The 7,067-nt window shown below is 35.8% G+C and overlaps 1 non-coding gene across 1 annotated transcript; it reads right to left on the bottom strand.

Moving 5' to 3' along the window:
• Window positions 1–6,453: 6,453 nt before the first annotated feature.
• Window positions 6,454–6,560, bottom strand: LOC141675602 (small nucleolar RNA R71). Its single transcript, XR_012556246.1, has one exon. It is a non-coding gene; the product is annotated as a small nucleolar RNA R71 (small nucleolar RNA).
• Between the last annotated feature and the right edge of the window lie 507 nt (window positions 6,561–7,067).

Genomic DNA, 7,067 nt, shown 5'->3' with positions numbered 1-7,067 from the left:
AGGCTCTAAATCCTCCCACTCTGGGGGAAGTGGTATCTCTGGTGGTGGTCCAGGTGGCAATGGTGGAGGTAGTGGCAATGGAGGTAAGATTTGCTCTGACACTGGGGCTAATACCGGTGCAACCACTGGATCTGTCTCGGTCCTCTCCGTAGATGATGATAAAGAAGCCATCTAATATACATAAAAATAATAACACAAAAACAATCAAATCACAATTCCTAAAACTCATAACTTCTAATCACATAAACAAACAATCCTAACACTCTTACTTCTATCCTATCTCATTTTCCTATCTTATCTTAGCCCTAACGTTCTTATTTTCAAAAGTCAAACCTAAGCTCTGATACGAACTATAACACCCTCCAAATCTGGGGTATAGATTTGGGGCATTATTAACAATAATTACCAACTAAACCTGCACAAGCGGAATATAAATATAATAATTACCCCGAACTATCACTACTCAGGATCTTTTAAGGTCTGAGTTTGAAAACAAGAATCACATACTACACTTTATTACAAACCCAACTAAATAAAACCTGTCTCAAGAACTCTCTTTGTTACAAAACTTTATTCTATCTACAGTCTCACTACACAACTTTTATTCAAACTACACAAGACTTTTATTCAACCCAACATTACTACTTATCCTGCTACACCTGATCTGGCAATTCAAAGCTCTCTTCGGGAATAGAAAGGAACACTCTTGGTATAAGAGGGTCCCGCTGCTTGACTCACTTCTTGACTATGCGGGTTCTGATGGGTTTCATTCTCTACCTTAACTGTAAAACAATAGGAGTAACAATAAAAAGGGATAAGCCAAAATTGCTCAACAAGCCTGCAATAATATATATAGTATAAAGAAAGAGAAATGAGTGAAACAATAAGCTGCTGGTCGGAACAACCATCTGAATCTGTATAGAATAGTAATTTGCCAATGCTGGCGAGTACCAAATGAACAAGACTGGAAACAAGAACAAACATATGCACTATAACCTGGTGATCAGTCAGAATATAGTGTGGATCTATACCCAACTGCATAGACCTAACCAACATAAGGAGTACTCAGGCAACTATGGCCTATTAAATAATGGTCTGGGTAAAACCCAGCCCGTATAATAATCATCCAGTCCAAGGCTTAGCATCCGGAACAATCGAAATGCTATTGATATATCCCAACACCAGGATATACCAGAGTATATGTAACAAGGGTAAAGAAATTGAAATATGAACAGGGAATTCAATAAATTGGGTAAATCAAGAATTGAAATGAAATTGGAAACAAGCAATAATAATTGGATAACAGTGTATATGAACAATGATTATCAAAGAGAACTGATACGATAGAAAAGAAATATAAATCACTATTCTGAATTTAGAATAGGGGAAAAATTTGCCTTGCGCGTACTTAACCTGGTTTAACTCACCGCCTTCTGACCCTAGCTTGCTTGGCCTTGCTAACACTGAACAAATCATGGAAAGATAGGCATTTAGATAACTTACTATATACGTGTATCTTGAATTGATAACACGCAACCTTATCAGTCTACCCATACGTTTCTATCTGACTCGTATATATACACATACATTTATACAGCACATAGGTTCACATAATCACATAAAGCACGTAGCACATAAAGCACATAATTAATTTCTAGATTTATAATTATTTTTTAGAATCAATTCTAGACTTATACCTGCATTACTAGTCTTATCTGATTTTATTATAATTTTTCGGGATTTATTCTGCTCAATTATACTCCTACTAGGACCTACGAACTATCAATTATAACCAAACCACTTTCTTTCGGAAGAAATTAAACTTACAACTATTTTTATTATATTCGTCTCATTTTTCTGAGTCTAGGGGTCTTCGTTTCGCTCAAATCGGACTAACGGTTGAATTATTATGAATTAAACAAGATTTAATTAATTAATAATTAATTATAAATAATTAATTATAATAAAACAATCCTTAATCATATTTTTAAATAATTAATTAATAATTATTGTACTTTAAAATAATTAATCCCTAATTATTAGGAATTATTATTATTTATTACAAATTATTATTACTTATTCGATCAGATCGATTATTTACAAATAATCAATCGATTTAATTAACCGATACGCTATTTATCAAATAACTACGAATTACTCGAATTATAGACCAACTTAACGATTAATCACTCGTATAACTACGAGCTACTCGCAATTCCCACATAATTACCGAACTATTCTATCATTATTGAAACTCATACGATTCGCTAAACAGATAATTACCGATAACTATTATACGATACAAATAATTATCACAATATTATTCGAATAACTAACGCTCGAATAATAATTTTAATTACCGAATCATTATTCACACTATTAACTAATTATTAGATTATTAATTACCTTACTTAATTATTTCTAATCCTTATTTACTAATTAATTACCTAATTATTAATTAATTACCCAATTATTAATTAATTAGATAATTAATAAATAATTAGATAAGTAATTAAATAATTAATTAAATAAATAAATTCGAATATATAATTTAATAAAATAAATCAGAAATTATAAATACTATTTTTCAGAATATCAAACTAATTTTTAATTAATTTTTAGAATTATTAAAATTGATTTTTAATTACTAAAATATAAATAATTAATTATTTTATTCAGAAACACAAAAACATAACAGGATTTAGGGTTTTTAGGATTGAACCCGGGTCGAAACCGGGTTGCAACCGGGTCGTCCCCGACCCGATCGGGTCGGGAAGAACACCGCCTGCACTCCCAGAATCCGACGCCGGCGGAAAAATTCCGACGAGACGAAAACACTTGATTCCAGCTTGCTTCTTCTGCGTTTCTGAGGCACAGCATCACAACGACGTCCCCCCTTCCTTCCTTCTTCGTCTTCGTCGAACACAGCGCCGGAACCGCGAAGAACACGGCAGCGGCGGCGAAACTCCGGCGGCGAAACTCCGGCGATGCTAAAACGGACACCAAACATCACGAAACCGGTACCGTTCGACTCGCACAACAACGATCTACTCATCTCCAACAACAATAACATCAAACAACACACAGAGAATCAAACCCGAATTCAAGAACTAAACCCGAAAACACGAAATTAAAATCAACTCAACAATCAACAAAAATAATCACATAAACAGAAACTACGAATCACCAGCTTCAATTTGACTACTTACACGCTCGATTTGGTTGTCGAAATCACCTTCAAAATCGCTATTGATCCTTCTACCCTGTTCTTCACAGAAACCCTAACCCTAATTCCTTTTTCTTTTTCGTTTTATTTTATGATTTTTCTGTATAATTAACTGATTTAATTACTAATAAATCAGGTATTTATATTTATGAAAATAATACCCCTAAGTAAAATTAAGGGTCTAATTATACTCCTAATAAAAATATTTGGCCCCAATTTTTATAATTTTTGGGTATTAATATTGAATTTTTAAATATCCAATAATTACAAAATAAATACTAAAAATTCCCAAAAATTGTGAAAATTACAAAAATACAAAGAAAATGATATATGATAATTTCATGATCATATAAAAATAAAAATATAATTTTTGTGGGGTTTTTGGTACCCGAAGGGGTCCGGAAAAGTCGTTTTTCGCGAAAAAGGTCAATTTGTAAAACGTCTAGGGGTTCAGAATAGCGATATGGTATAGGGCATTTTTAATAAAATAGAGTCAATGATTTTGTTTGAAATACGGGCTTTTAAAACATAATTTTGAGCTGTACAGGTTTTAATATAATATATATATATAACTGACGATAAAACACTCAATAAATATCCAAAACACGTTTGGATCAAAACAGCCAACACATAACACATAGCAGTTATGGTTTAACGACTTAACACATTTAATCACATAATAATACACATAATTTATCATTATTATAATATAATACAAGCGTAATTCCTCGGTCGTTACAGTACTCCTATACGACAATTCATGGACCTGTCTAAACAGAACTTATACTTTTATTCCCAACCACCAGCTTGAGGAAACAATGCGGTGAGAAAATCTTTCCGAACCTTTAAGTCGCTAAGCTCTCAGAGTTCCAAGGAACAAGTTGACCCAGTCAAGGCAAGAGCCTGGCTAAAGGAAATAGAGGAATCAATTGAGATTCTAAATGATTGACGAAGTGCAAAAGACTATTTTTTCCACTTACCTTCCTAAGAGAGAGGCCACCCGCTGATGAAAGGCCAAGGAAGGCACGGAGCAAGAGATTATAATAAACTGATTTAAGTTCAGTCAATTGTTTTCAGGAAAGTACTTCCCAAGGTTATTGATAAGTGGCATTTTATACCACTTAGAACGTCTTAAAATGGCTTAAATTGGTGTCTTGAAATCAAGTATTTTGTGTATTTGATGCGTTTTTCTAGTGTTTATGCATTTCAGGGTATTAGTTGCATTTCGGAGGAGGAATCATCAAGAATAAGCCTTGGCATGTGTTCACCATTGCGAGAGGAAAAGAACGGGCAGATTACGGCGAAGAAACGGAGCAAACCTGGAAATTTTCCAGTAGGGTCCTGCACGCCCGCGCAGCAATGCTGAGCGGCCGCGCAGCAGCCTTGCGCGCCCGCGCAGAAATACTGAGCGGCCGCGCAGGGTCGGGGAAAATAATATATTGTTTTAGACTTCTACTTCTGTTTGGCTTCCAACTTCTATGTAATCTGAGTTTTATGGGACTATTATATAAGTAGATTTGAGACGTTTTTCACAGAGTATTAAGAGGGGATTATGTTTTAGATTGTGTTTTGCAAGAAGCGAAGGAGATAAGGAAGAAGACCGATTTAGCACACAGCAACGAAGAGGAAGCATATATTCTTGTGATTCTTGTTTCGTTGTAACGTTGGATGCTAGTTTTCTTGCTTTGACTTATTTACTCTTGTGACGTACTCTGTTTTAATATAATTAGTTTAGTTGTTATTTTCTTGTGTTCATTTATCATGATTTCATATGAACCCATGATGGCGATAAGTTCTATTATGGGCTAATCCTGATCATGGGGTAGCAACGGATTTATTATGGAATTCTTTAGTTAATTGTTTAATACTTTAGTGTGTGATGATTGCATGATATCTAGTATTGGTTGTGCGTATTCGTCTTATGTGCGTCGCGAACATATAAGATAGGGTGTTAATCTCTTGTGAAGCGACGGTGGATCTTGAGATTTAGAACTTGCCATGCTAGCATAGGTTCATGTACGTTGTGCATGATTAGTGGGTAACTCTAACAGTTTTATCTGCCCTATGTAATCAAAAGGAATGACTTGTGCTTAAATCATTGTGTTATCAATTTCTGTAGACATATAGGAACTCAACATAATTGATGACTATTAAATTTCTATCTTAATTGTGGATGTTTGGTAGAATGGTATTAGTACAATGAAAGTTGGCTTTTATCAGTTTTGTGTTATTCGATTAATATCATTACTGTCACATGCTAAAGGTAATAACTATGGCTATAGAAGGAAGTAATAATGAAGTTGTGATCTCATGAGTGTTTAATTATTGATAAATTGAAGTGTTAGTTAAGTGGTTAATTAAGTAGTTAATTATAGTTAATATTTAATCAACAATTTTAAGTGTTATTATCTTAACATTGAGAAGTAATCATACATTGGTGAGTGAGTTAAATTAGACAATAAATTAGTCTGAGTCTCTGAGGGAACGAACTAGAAAGTATTCTATATTACTTTCGAACGCGTATACTTGCGTGAATATTAGTGCGTGATTTCGCCCTAACAAGTTTTTGGCGCCGCTGCCGGGGACTCGGCGTATTTGTTTAGTTTATGTACTTACCATCATTGGTCATTAGGACTCAGTGATTAGGACGTAGTAGTTAATTACTCTTTTCGGTTGTGTTTCAGGTACTTTAGCAAACGTTTATGCAAACTCGTTCTCGTGCTCGCAAGAGGACCTTAGATACAGCTGAGGAGAAAGACGAAGTTCTTGATACACCGGAGAAGTTAGATTTTGAGGATTCGGATTCAGGAACTGAGCAGAAAGAACCAGTAAACATGGGAGATCATATTGTTCAAGCTGATCCAGCTCTTATGGATTTTTCTCGGCCTAAAATTGATGACATTCAGTCAAGCATCCTTCATCCGGCTATTCAAGCTAACACCTTTGAAATCAAGCCGGGCACTATTCAGATGGTGCAGAATTCTGTTTCTTTTGGAGGAGCGGCAACTGAAGACCCCAACATGCACATAAGGAATTTTGTCGAGATCTGCAGCACTTTTAAGTATAATGGCGTGACTGATGAGGCTATCAAGTTGAGGCTTTTCCCATTCTCACTGAGGGATAAGGCTAAAGACTGGTTACATTCTGAACCAGCTGGGTCAATCACTACGTGGCAAGATCTTGCGCAAAAGTTTCTGGTGAAGTTTTATCCAATGGCAAAGACTGCTGCTATGAGGAGTGCTCTTACTCAGTTTGCGCAGCAACCTACAGAATCTATGTGCGAGGCTTGGGAACGCTACAAGGAAATGTTGAGAAAATGTCCACATCATGGAATGCCGGATTGGATGGTAATCACTGGTTTTTATAATGGTTTGGGGGCTCAATCTCGGCCCATGCTCGATGCAGCAGCTGGAGGCGCCTTATGGGCTAAAAGCTATACTGAGGCGTACAATCTTATTGAGACGATGGCTGCAAATGAGCATCAAAACCCAACTCAGAGGATGACATCAGGCAAGGTAGCAGGTATTCTGGAAGTTGATGCAGCCACCGCTATTACAGCCCAGCTCCAAGCGCTATCAATGAAGGTTGATTCTTTGGCTACGTATGGAGTTAATCAAATAGCTATGGTTTGTGAGCTTTGTGCAGGTTCTCATGCTACGGATCAGTGTTCTCTTGTCAACGAATCTGTTCAGTATGTGAATAATTATCAGCGACAACAGCAGCCTGTGCCAGCGACCTATCATCCTAACAACAGAAATCATCCAAATTTCAGCTGGGGAAATAATCAGAATGCTATTCAGCCACCATATCAGCAAGGAGTGAGTAAACAGTTTAACCCACC

This window comes from Apium graveolens, chromosome 7, assembly GCF_009905375.1.
Source record: "Apium graveolens cultivar Ventura chromosome 7, ASM990537v1, whole genome shotgun sequence".
Lineage (NCBI taxonomy): Eukaryota > Viridiplantae > Streptophyta > Magnoliopsida > Apiales > Apiaceae > Apium > Apium graveolens.
Note: the sequence above shows the minus strand (reverse complement) of the source record. Positions and strands in the feature narration are given on the sequence as shown.